This window comes from Schistocerca gregaria, chromosome 3 (assembly GCF_023897955.1).
Source record: "Schistocerca gregaria isolate iqSchGreg1 chromosome 3, iqSchGreg1.2, whole genome shotgun sequence".
Lineage (NCBI taxonomy): Eukaryota > Metazoa > Arthropoda > Insecta > Orthoptera > Acrididae > Schistocerca > Schistocerca gregaria.
In genome coordinates this window covers 499,946,155-499,958,710 of record NC_064922.1, presented here as the reverse complement: position 1 = coordinate 499,958,710, position 12,556 = coordinate 499,946,155, and positions in this window count along the sequence as shown.

The window sequence follows — 12,556 nt, the reverse complement described above, 5'->3', positions numbered from 1 at the left end:
GGGAATGTCCCACGGCACGGCTGTGTGTCAGGTGAAACTCAAAAGGAAAATAGCCCCTGCCTCAAATAACATCCTCCAAACTCTCAACATGACTGGGAATGATACGTCGGAACAAAACAGGCATACAGTATACTCATGCCTCTAAATCACAAAAACAGACTGAATCTACATTACTTTCACCTTATCGAGATGACTATCTCTGTTTCTACATTGTCCTCCTTTTGTGCAGTAATGGCACTACACATAATTGGAATCATTACCATGTCTTCATTACTACAACACGAACAGTTAGCTGTTATCTGTTGTAAGGATGTTGATATCGTCGTGCTACAAAATAAATTATCAAAAGGGCACTATCGATACTTATAATCAGTCAATTTACAGGATGAGTCTTATCACACAGTATTAAAATCATTTTTTTCTTCGACGCTGTCAGCTATAAAACTGTGGTTGTAGGCAAATATAGGTAAGTAGCGTGATCCATGTCTGATGAAGGCAATGGCAAACCACCTCCGCTAGGACCTTGCCTAGTCGGCGGTGCGGGTCTCCCGCATCGTCTCCTAAGCTCCTCGGAGTATGGGACTTCATCATCATCAGAGCGATCAATAATCCTGCCATATGATTAAAGCTGTTAACGTCCTTTCTACCGAAACAGTTAAGGTTAAAACGGGAATGATATATTTTTAAAGCATTTGAAAGCTCCTGAAGACAACAGTACAGTGATAAAACGGATGTTAATACTGACTCTGAAATAAAGTATCTTGAAAATATACTATATTAAGCGCCTGGAATTTCGTCTTGGAGTGTAAACACCGCCGAACGCTACACTCATGTCAGGGTACGTCGTCACAGACCTACACACAGTAATTTCATGGAATCTCTTTTAGCGGGCGAGAGGCTGTGCTACGAAATTCTTTTCTAGTTGAAGAGAGCCTCTTCTACAGAATTATTTTTTGTGACCCGGTCATTTCCCACCACAAGTGCGTCCACCTGCCCTCGTAGGCACCGCTCAGTAGGAAGTTGTACTGTCATCTATTACAGCAATCAGGTCCCAACCAACCATAAAGAAACGCTGCCACTTAGGAATACACAAACGAGTGTTCTGAAGGAGAAAACTGACTTTTTACAACAAGTCGCTAATGTATAAATATTGTGAAATCCAGGTCACATTAGAAAGGTCATCGAATATCACAAACCCACATCCCAAAACTTTTTGGGGTTATTAGGCTATAGGGGTTGGTACTTTAGACCTGAATACCTGGATTTGTCTTAGGAGCCTTCAGTCTTTAGTTATGAAAGTGGAAGTCTTGTTGTGGGCCAAACTTGTAGTTCGACTCCTCTCACATCTCCAAGGTGGGGCGAGGTGGGCCTAAGAGTATTCACTTAATCAAATATTGACATGGTATAAGTTTTGATTTGTGCATAATATGCTCCACTGTGTGCGTAATATGTCCTTGGTGGAGGTGAGCAGTTCTTGCCCATTGTGGAGCTTTTTACACAAGTCTCTGAAGAAGTTTGTGTTCGTTTTACAAGTCGTTCCCCAATCTGAACAACCGTATAAAAACAGTGGCTGAATGATGGATAGGTACGGTCGTAGTGTCGTTCTTGAGTTTAAATCTTTGCTGGCCAGAAACGGGTAGAGTATGTGTATAGTGTTCATTTTTATTTGTTGTTTTTTTTCTCTAGTACGTGATATTTATAAAATGGTTCAAATGGCTCTGAGCACTATGGGAGTTAACAACTGAGGTGATCAGTCCCCTAGAACTTAGAACTACATAAACCTAACTAAACTAAGGACATCACACACATCCATGCCCGAGGCACGATTCGAACCTGCGACCGTAGAGGTCGCGCGACTCTAGACTGAAGCGTTTAGAACCGCACGGCCACCCTGGCCGGCTGATTTTTATAAAGAAGCTTTTTGTCCACCTCGGTACCGATGCCACCTCTTTCTTGCCCAGTTTTTCAGTTATTTGATGTCTTGTAGTAGCAGTGACATAGTTTCAAAGGCGTTGTACTGGAACATCAACTGCGTCGACGCGTTTTTGTGTGCCCTCAGGATTACTTCTGTTAGCTGTTACAATACGTCATCGATTCTCACCGCTTGCTGACATCGAATGTGTCAAGTGATTAATCAAAGTTGCGAATCGGTACTAGTTTTGGATGTTGACATTGCTGGCATAAAATCAAAGTGAACAATAATAATTTACAACTCAGAACGACTAAATATTGACTTATCTTTAATCATTTTCCCGTAGAGCTTCATCGTGAAAGGAGTGACGCACTCAAACAGGGCTCATGACTAGATTGCAGGAAAAGACAGAGCACATTATAAATACGCTTCGGAAACCATCTCCTCGAGCGAATAAAACGGGTAGTCACACATTTTTAATGCAGAACCTATAGGGGTCACTGCTCAAGAGCAAATGTGGATGCCACAGATTCTCAGACTAATATGTAGTGGCGTTGCAATGCCTTACTCAAGTTCCAAGATTGCGAATGTTTCGTCTTATGACGATCTACAGTTTTACCCGACGTCCGATCGGATAAATAGATACTGTACTTCGGTTACCTGACAGAGTTCCGCGGTCAGGAATTCTCGCGGTAGGTGTGACGCAAATTTGAGATGTGGATTTTGCACCGGTTGTAGATGATGCGTGTATCGGCAGCGATTCTCCTAAGAATCACCACTTACCTCATACCAAGACACAGCAGCGTTTTGTCTATAAGCGTAAGCCCCGTGGGCGTGCGCCAAGGTAGCGAGTAGTATTAGTGCACACTTCTCGCTTTGGTTCTCTCTATATCTTGACTGCAAGTCAGGCGACTGTCGAAAGTGTCGTTTCAGAGGAGACAACGTACGAAACAGCACCACTAACTCACTTTTTGTTGCATGTAAGAAAACATAGAGAGGCTTTCAATATAGTGATCAACTTATACAGTGCAGTTTCCTCACAGGTGTCATTAAAGGACATGAACCATTTAGCTGGAGTTGAGGAAAGAAACAGCGTTCACTGAAACAAACACTTACATTGTTTATATTATCTAATCACCTTCCATTAGGTCGTCTTCTTCGTCTATTTTGGAATCAAGTAAAGCAGCGCTCCCCCTCCATCTCCTCTTACTTGATACGATTATTCTTCTATTAACAGTCACTTGAGACGCAGTGCTGAGCAGTAGTTGCATTCCAAGTGCGTTACACAAAATGAAGCTCGATAACTAAAAGAACGTCTAACGAAAGCTTTATAAACGGTAGTTCCCTAGGCCACATAAATTAAGTTCAAAACTTAGAAACTTATTATTCACACACTACACTTAAGGCACCAGATTTCTGGAAACGTTAACCACTGCTAAATATCTTCGACTAACTATCCAGAGTATCTTAAGTGGAATGACCACATAAAACATGTAGCAAAAGCAGATGACAGACTGAGATTCGTAGGAAGAATCAAGGAACTGTAACTCAGCCACGAAAGAAGTGGCTTACAAGGAGTCTGATCGACCGATTTTTGAGTATTTCTTTCAGTCTGAAAGCCTTAACATGTGGTACTGATATAAGAGACAGAGATTGTTGTGGTTGGCAGGAGAGCCAACACCGTGTTACTAGAGGAGGCCGAAAGGCACGCGATTTAGCTCACGCAGGCTGGCGTGAGGTCTGGAACAGGGCTAGGAAATTAGAATTTAGAAACAACGGACGTAGCTGGTGGAATACTTAACTTTAATCCATTAATGACGAACGTCGCTCTTGACATTACATGTTTCACAGTATCAATAGTAACTGATAATGGCGCCTTGCTAGGTCGTAGCAAATAACGTAGCTGAAGGATATTCTAACTATCGTCTCGGCAAATGAGAGCGTATTTATTCAGTGAACCATCGCTAGCAAAGTCGGCTGTTCAACTGGGCGAGTGCTAGGAAGTCTCTCTAGACCTGCCGTGTGGCGGCGCTCGGTCTGCAATCACTGATAGTGGCGACACGCGAGTCCGAAGTATACTACCGGACCGCGGCCGATTTAAAGGCTGCCACCTAGCAAATGTGGTGTCTGGCGGTGACACCACAGAGATGATCCAACCAAGAAAGGAGCTTTTCATCAGGGGGATCGTTTGGTCGGCGCGAGAGCGTCACAGAGAGCTCAGTAAACTACCGTGGCAAACGCTGCAAGAGAGGCATCGTGCTTCAAGGAGATGTTTACTACTGAAGGTTCTGGAGAGCACTTTCCGTGAAGAGTAGGACAACATATTACTTACTACCACATACGTCTAGAAAAATGACCACAACGAGTAAATTGGAGAACTTACAGCTTATGATATGCTGCAAGTGTTTTGCATGTCGGTTTTATTAATAATTGGAATATGTTTATCATTCTGAAGCAGACAACGTCGAAATTCGTTATGCGTTTTTCTTGAGTCATCAGTCTTCTGACTGGTTTGTTGTAGCTCGCCTAAATTCCTCTCCTGTGCCAAACTTTTCATCTCAGAGTAGCAATTGCAACCTATATCCTGAGTTATTTGTTGGATGTATTCCAGTCTCTGTCTTCCTCTATAGTTTTTACCCTCTATACCTCCTTGTAGCACTGTAAAGTTAAGCCCTGATTCCTTAATAGGTGTCCTCCCATTCTGTCCCTCGTCCTCGTTAGTGTTTTCCAAATACTTCCATCCTTGTCGATTCTACGTGGACCTCCTCATCCGTTACCTAATCAGTCCAATGTTACTGATATCATAAAACATGGTGACTGGCAGTAGGATGCGCAAAAGACTTTTCATGCTTCTCCGTACAAAGTCGGTGGTGGTTTTTAGTGGATTATGATTGTCTGGATCGCGTGCGGATGTGTAGAGGACTCGAGAGAGAGAGAGAGAGAGAGAGGTAGTGAACGCTTCGGCTGAACAGGTCGGTGAACGGTGTACGGGGCTACCGCCTGTGTGACGTAACGTTCTAGGAAGTTAGGTCGGCCCGAGCCCACACTGGGCGGCAAGCGCTGTCCTCCCACAATGACTGCGGGCTTTGGTGGTATGGAGCCGCATGCACTAGTAGGCGGAGACTTCTCCATGTTTCCGCACTTCTTCTCGAGATTAGCATCTGATGCTAGTAGAAAGTGCAGGTCACCGGAAACAAGTGCTAGCCACGCAGCGGGACTCCCTGAATTTCATGAACCCGACTTTGAAGCCATGGCATAATGAGGTATGACGTCAGACCGCAGCGTTGAAATGAATATTTTTTGTTATTAGTGTGGGAGAGTTTCACGTAGTCACTGGAGGGTGGAGAAGACGTGCTATTTTTGGCGGTATTCTCTGCTGGAGGGAATCCTCAAGGATAGACCGCAGTGTTTCGTAATTTTGCAACTGGCAACTGGCAACATTTTGGCGGCAAGGAATACGCAGGGCGTAAGTAAGCATTGCATGAGAGGCACTTACAGGCAAGACGCGAAGCTGATTGCATCGGAGGGTACTTGTCGGTAGGACGCGAACGTGTCTACATTGGTACATTGGAGAAGTACTGGCGGGAAGGACGCGAAGGTACCCGCCTCACAGAAGTCTTTGCAGGTAGGGCGCGGAAGTGTCTCGATCGAGTTGGCGTAGCAGTGTGGTGGAGGGCGCTGTCATCTTGGAGTTCTGCTGCGATACTGATGATTCCGTCTTGGTGAAGGGGCCTGCACGTCTGCACTATTCATCTCGCCGTATCCTGGTCTTACTCACTATGAGCACAAATGGCTCCAGTGGTAGAGTAGTTAAACTGATTTCACACTTGTGGAATCCAGGTCGATCACCTGTTTCATCTCCTTTTCACTGGTAATGAATGTGTGGTTTTCTGTATTTTAAATCCCCAATTCCACTGTTACGATTAACCATTATGGTATTTAATAGATGTTAGTTATCGCTGAATGTCGGAAGAGAGTAAATACTTAGGAGGACAAGAAGTAATAACAGCTGGGGGAGCTACATTTCTCTGCAGTTAATATTTATTTAAATTTGGATAGAGGCGATTATCGCAGGTTATGATTATTCAATGATATGCTAATTTTGACTTGTGTTTATGAATAAATGTGACTACTGATTTTAATCATTGTTTGTAATTGACCCATTCTGATATATTAACCGGCCGCGGTGGCCGAGCGGTTCTAGGCGCTTCAGTCCGGAACCGCGCGACTGCTACGGTCGCAGGTTCAAATCCTGCCACGGGCATGGATGTGTGTGATGTCCTTAGGTTAGTTAGGTTTAAGTAGTTCTAAGATCTAGGGGACTGATGACATCCGGTGTTAAGTCCCATAGTGCTCAGAGCCATTTGAACCATTTTTGAACGTTCACTTATATTAAGTTGTAGGCTTCAAATTTATAGCCTGGAAGACAGCAGCAATCGTCCGCCTCAGTAGCGTAGCGGTAGCGTTGCCGCCTACCACGAAGGGGGCCCGGGTTCGATTCTCGGCAGGGGACTGGGTGTTGTGTGTCTTTCATCATCATTGACTCGCAAGTCACCGATGTGGCGTCACCTAAAAAGGACTTGAAATACGGCGGCCCTATCTCCCCCGAAAGAGGCTTACCAGTCAACAATGCCATACGATCATTTCATTTCAGTGCTAATCAGCTCAAAATCATCAACAACACATTACTGCCGTCAGTCATCGTACGTCAGAGATATTTGGTATGTAAATTTCCCGCTTCAAGAGCTACGCCTGGGGACGTAATTTTCGCATTATCCATTAAATACCGCGCACAAGCATTTAGAGGTTAGTTCTGAAAGTGGTGTCCCGCCCACAGTTACGTTTGGAGAGTTCGTGGAAATTCATTACCGCGGGGTTTTGCACTATTACAGAGGCTTACCGACCGACAATCACTCTTCCTCACGCGCTATTCGCGAGTGGAACAGGGAAGGGGGGGGGATCAGCTATTGGCGTCATAAGTATCCTCCTCCACACACCGTCGGGTAACTTGTGGAACGTTGAAGTAGATATTGGTTTAGGAGTGCAGTCGTAGTTGGTGACCAGTGCTTGCACCTTCGGATACATTTCGTGGCCTAATACGCGAAGTTCCATTTGAGTGTCAACAATTGTTTTTTCGCACCTGGAAGTCCCCTTTTGCTATTGGTCTTGGGTGCCTGCTACTCGTCTTGCGTGTTCCATATCCGGTAGTAGAGGAGCCTAGCTGAGAGTGGCGGTGCGGCACGTCCCGCGGGAGTAGCCGCAGCGGCATCCGCAGCCACCCACGGAGGTCCCTCATCTGGAGGCTCCAGCCGCCAGCTCCAGCCCTGCGGGCCAATTAGGCCGGCTGCCACCGCCAGTGCCACCGCCGCAGCCGCCGCTACCGTGCGCCAGTAATGATGATTGGCTTGAGGTTTCGTCCTCGGCCGCTCCGCAACCTTGCACAAGTTTATTATCGTGACTTACCAACCCTGTGATTTTCCCGGAGCAGCGCAAATAACAAAAGATGAAGAGGAAAAAAGGGGGGTCCCGGAGAGAATGAGAGCTAGAGAGAGAGAGGTGAGAGGCCCAGTCTCTGTGGGGAGCGCCTCGCGGCCTAATGATAGCTCAGCCGGCCGGCACACACTCTCCGCCGCTGCATTACGATCCGCTGTGCCGGAGCGGCGCCGTGAAATGATTCTCCGCGAACGGCCGGGCCTCGTCGATGAACAGATCAAATTAGTGCTGCCCACCTCCATTACGCCGTGTAACTGAATTCCGGCGGCTGTCTGCGTTATACGCCGGCTGTTCCCACTCCCTCTTAAGATCAGACCTTCCTCTTATCAGCTACAGAAGCATGTTAATCGTCTTAGCGAATGTTTTAGCTCTTATTCTATCAGTATCTGAGAAATAACTTTTTTTTAGGAATGTGTCTTCTCAAAACAACCAAATATTTTCACTCTTGCAGTCATCCTATAACTGAACATCTCATTCTTACTTACGTCCTTCACATCGGTGGTAAAATGGAATTCACAAACTTGTCCAAATACACAAATAACGGAATGTATTCGAATTAAATGATAAAATTATAAACAACCGTCCAGTTGCAATGGATAAAGAATTCTTTACCTAGGTTTCGACAAACATAAATTTGTCTTCTTCAGAAGGTGGCAATTTTACATTAGGAAGGACTAATGTACCATCGCCGTTTTTACAAATGTCGGCATAGATCCATTTGTCAAAAATGAAATATAGCCCTAGAATTAGGATTTGTCACGTAAATATAAATTAGTACATGGATCTTCCAGAGCTCACAAAGGTCGCTGTTTTGCAGCTATCTTTAAAATACCGAATTAAATGGCGTGATGCTGAGGAAATTACATAAGGAAATGAGACGCTTAAAGTACTAAATAAGTTTTGGTACTTGACCAGCAAAATAACTGATGACGGCAGAAGCAGAGAGAATGCTAAATGCAGATTGGGAATGGCAAGAAGAGCATTTCTGAGGAAGAGAAATTTGTTAACATCGCGTATAGACTTTAAGTGTTAGGAACTCTTTTGTGAAGGTGTTTGTCTGGAGTGTAGCCATGTTCCTGAAGTGAAACGTGGACTGTAGTAAGTTTAGACAAGTAGTGAATAGAAGCTTTAGAAACGTGGTCCTGCAGAAGGATGATGAAGATTCGATACGTGTATCACGTAACTAATGAAGAGGCACTGAATAGGATTGATGAGAAAAGGAATTTGTAGCACAACCTGACTCGAGGGAGGAATGGTTTGGTAGGACACATTTTGGAGGGATCATAAATTCAGTATTGGAGGAAAGTGGGGGGAGGGGGTAAGAAACGTAGAGGGAGGTTAAGATATGAATACAGAAAGCAGATTCACAAGAATGTAGGCTTGCACAGAATGAAGCAGCACGGAGAGCTGCATCAATCTGAAGACAACAATAATAAACGCAACGCTGACTCCTGTAAAATATAGCTAGTAGGTTTCTGCAAGCAAATATTTCATGCGACACTCAATTCATCTTGAAAAGGCTACACACCTGGTTATTTGCAGTTTACCTGCAGTTTTCTTCGATTTTCGCCATTTTGACTGCTCTTTCAGATTTTTCATCGCGTTTGTCGAGGTAGTTTGTGCAAACCACTCTTGCTGCATTATTTCAGTTTATGCTACACGTCGTTGAGTATGATCGTATCTCACTATCAACTGCGAAATCCACCAATGTAATGGAATATACTACATGTCGTTTAACTTGTAACTGAGGCTTGGTTTGTGCCTTACATTCAACTACAAAATCCACTAATTTCGTGTTATATAATGGGTATACGAGGACTTATTGACATGTGGTTATGGAATATACCGCACATCGATTCGTTTGTTGCTGTTAAGTAAAGCTTTGTTCTTGTTTTACACTCAGCTGCGAAATCCACTTACTTCTTATTCCATTATTTAGCCTGCGAGAGGATTTATGCCACTGACGTATACAGCTAAATTAAAATACAATATATAGTTTGCAATTGACACAAATGTTCGGTTGTACTGATACATTTAGCCTTGACTGGTACAGGCTTTTGTTTCTCCGCCTTGATGTTTTTTGATACTCTGCGAGGCAACGAAAGACGTGAATGTAATGGTCAAGGGAGCATCGTTTCAAATCGTATAATGTCCACCAATGGGCGAAATTGGTTTTGATACAGTTTTGTATAGTTTCTGAAGCGCTTTTTCATGCTGTGAAGTCAGGTTGTAGCAAATCTCATTCACTGACACTGTAAGTAGCTATTGAAAACTAGCTCTTCCTTCAAATCCTATTCAGTCCCGTATAGTGTATGTTGCAGATCGTATTGTGTCCAACATTAAAACAATATGAAAGTTATAAGTTACTTTGCTCAAATGGTTATATGGACAATGAGCCCGCTTTTCTCGACAGTGCTACATCTTCAGTAATCACTCTGATCGTTTACTTGTGAATTTTGCGCAAGGAAACAGCTGTTAAGTTTAAGGAGTAAGAGATTCCTGTAGGTGATAATTCAAGAGGAAGGCAAAAGAGCAGAAAGAAAACCAAACGTACCCGTCTACTTATATCACGATACAGTACAATGAGTGAAGAGGTGAAGACTGACTCATGCGAATAATTTGCTACGTAAGAATTTTGTGCATGCTTGGAGGAGCACAGGCTATTCACATTTCTAGGCCAGCATCTTCGATTCGAGTGTTGAGGTAGGTAACTGACAATGAGGAAGAAGCTAGTATGTCAATTGTGTTTAACAATAACACAAAAAAGCCTTTAAATAATACAGTAGATCATAAAATCAATTTAGAATATACTAATGGATTGATGTAAAAACTCCTCACCGATCGGCGGCAAGAGAAAACACAGATAAAAGTCAGACATGTTCATACTTCCGGAGCCTTTCAATAGTTCCTTCTTCTGGGAGATGAAGGAGAAGAAAGTGCGACGAAGAACTTGCAAGGTTTAGGAACTGCAGATAGTTACGGAGAAGACACCCAGAACTGTGAGACCGCGGAGAGCTGACAGATGGAATAAGGAGGAAAGACCACGCATTCGGTAAATCTCCACTGAACCACGGTCTTTAGTGAATTTCCGCAACTCTCCCTATTTTCTAAACCTTGCCAGTCCTTCGTCCCATTTCCTTCCCTTTCAACCCTTCTCCCAGATGATGGAGCTGTTGACAAATTCCGAAAGCTTGCACTTGTCTTTAATGTTTATCCGTATTTTCTCCTGCCACTACTCGGTAAGTAGATTTTTTATATATCCAGTTATAGTACATCATTAAAGAATGATAGCAGAAACAATTGCGAAATGTATATAAAAATGGTTAATGCGAAAATTTTTATCGTGTAACAACATGGTCTTCAATTTAACATGTTAGTTCGATACAGATTCTATTAAAGTCAATTAGCAGCAACAAGGACATTACGAACACTCTCTACATTAGAACAGTGGTCATCAAACTTTTTTGCTCGAGACCCAATACTGACATTGCGAGGTGGCACCTAAAGTCACAAATGTGTCGATCTTCTTATTAGTTGGTAAACGATATACACACATCAAAAAAAGTTTTGCATCACCCCTGTTTCCAGAACTCTTGAAGATAGACGTTGACTGTGGACACTATATCACAGACACAGTACCTTTGACTGTTCGGATATGTCACTAAACCCGTCCAAAGTTGTAAACAACCATGGATGAGCAGCGCCTATTAGACGGAGGGGGTACGAAAGCCGATCAGTTACAGTCATTCCACTAGCACGGAGGTACACGGCTTGTGTTGTCTCTAGTTCAAACATGCCTAGACGGTAAATGTCGCGGTTCGATTGAGTCCGAATTGTTACTTTGTGCCGGGAAGGGCTTTCAACACGCGAACTGTCCAGGCGTCTCGGAGTGAACCAAAGCGATGTTGCTCGGACATGGAGGAGATACAGAGAGACAGAAACTGTCCATGACATGCCTCGCTTAGGCCGCCCAAGAGCTACTACTGCAATGGATGACCGCTACCTACGGAATATGGCTCGGAGAAACACTGAGAGCAACGCCACGATGTTCAATAATGCTTTTCGTCCAGCCACAGTACGTCGTGTGAAGAGTCAAACTATGTCCATGGCGAGGTTCATCTTTGCAGCCACGATACCATGCATGGTGCAGATGGGCCCAAAAACATGTCAAGCGTACCGCTGAGGACTGGCATCACGTTCTCTTCACCGGTGAGTGTCGCATATACCTTCAACCAGACAATCGTCGTAGACGTTTTTGGAGGCAACCTGGTCAGGCTGAACGCCTTAGACACATTGTCCAGAAAGTGCAGCAAGGTGGAGGCTCCCTGCTGTTTTGGGGTGTCATTATGGGGGGCCGACGTTATGCCGCTGGTGGTCATGGAAGGCGCCGTAACGGCTGTACGATACGTGAATGCCATCCTCCGATCGATATTGGCAGCATATTGGCGAGGCATTCGTCTTCATGAACGATAATTTGCGCCCCTGTCGTGCACATCTTGTGAATGAATTCCTTCAGGTTAACGACATCGCTAGACTAGAGTGTCTAGCATGTTCTCCAGACATGAACCCTATCGAACATGCCTGGGATAGTTTGAAAAGAGCTGTTTATGGACGATGTGACCCACCAACCACTCTGAGGGATCTACGCCGAATCGCCGTTGAGGAGTGGGACAATCTGGACCAAGAGTGCCTTGATGAACTTGTGGATAGTATGCCACGCCGAATACAGGCATGCATTAATGGAAGAGGACGTGGTATTGGGTAATAGAGGTATCGGTGTGTACAGCAATCTGGACCACCACCTCTGAAGGTCTCGCTGTATGGTGGTTCAACATGCAATGAGTGATTTTCATGAGCAATATAAAGGTAGGAAATGATGTTTATGTTGACCTGTATTCCAATTTTCTGTACAGGTTCTGGAACTCTTGGAACGGAGGTGATGCAAAACTTATTTTGATGTATGTGAATTAATATGTCAAGTGCTGCCAATAGACTAGCTATAGCAAAAGAGTGATTAATTTCCCGGCGAGCACCAAGCACTGATTTTTAAAAGTCGCTACCAATCTGAATACTTTGTGTCGATTGTATTTTGTTTCGTACTGCTGCCACCTTTAGTGAATCCGAAGTTGTGATACTGAAATTTCAAGACGA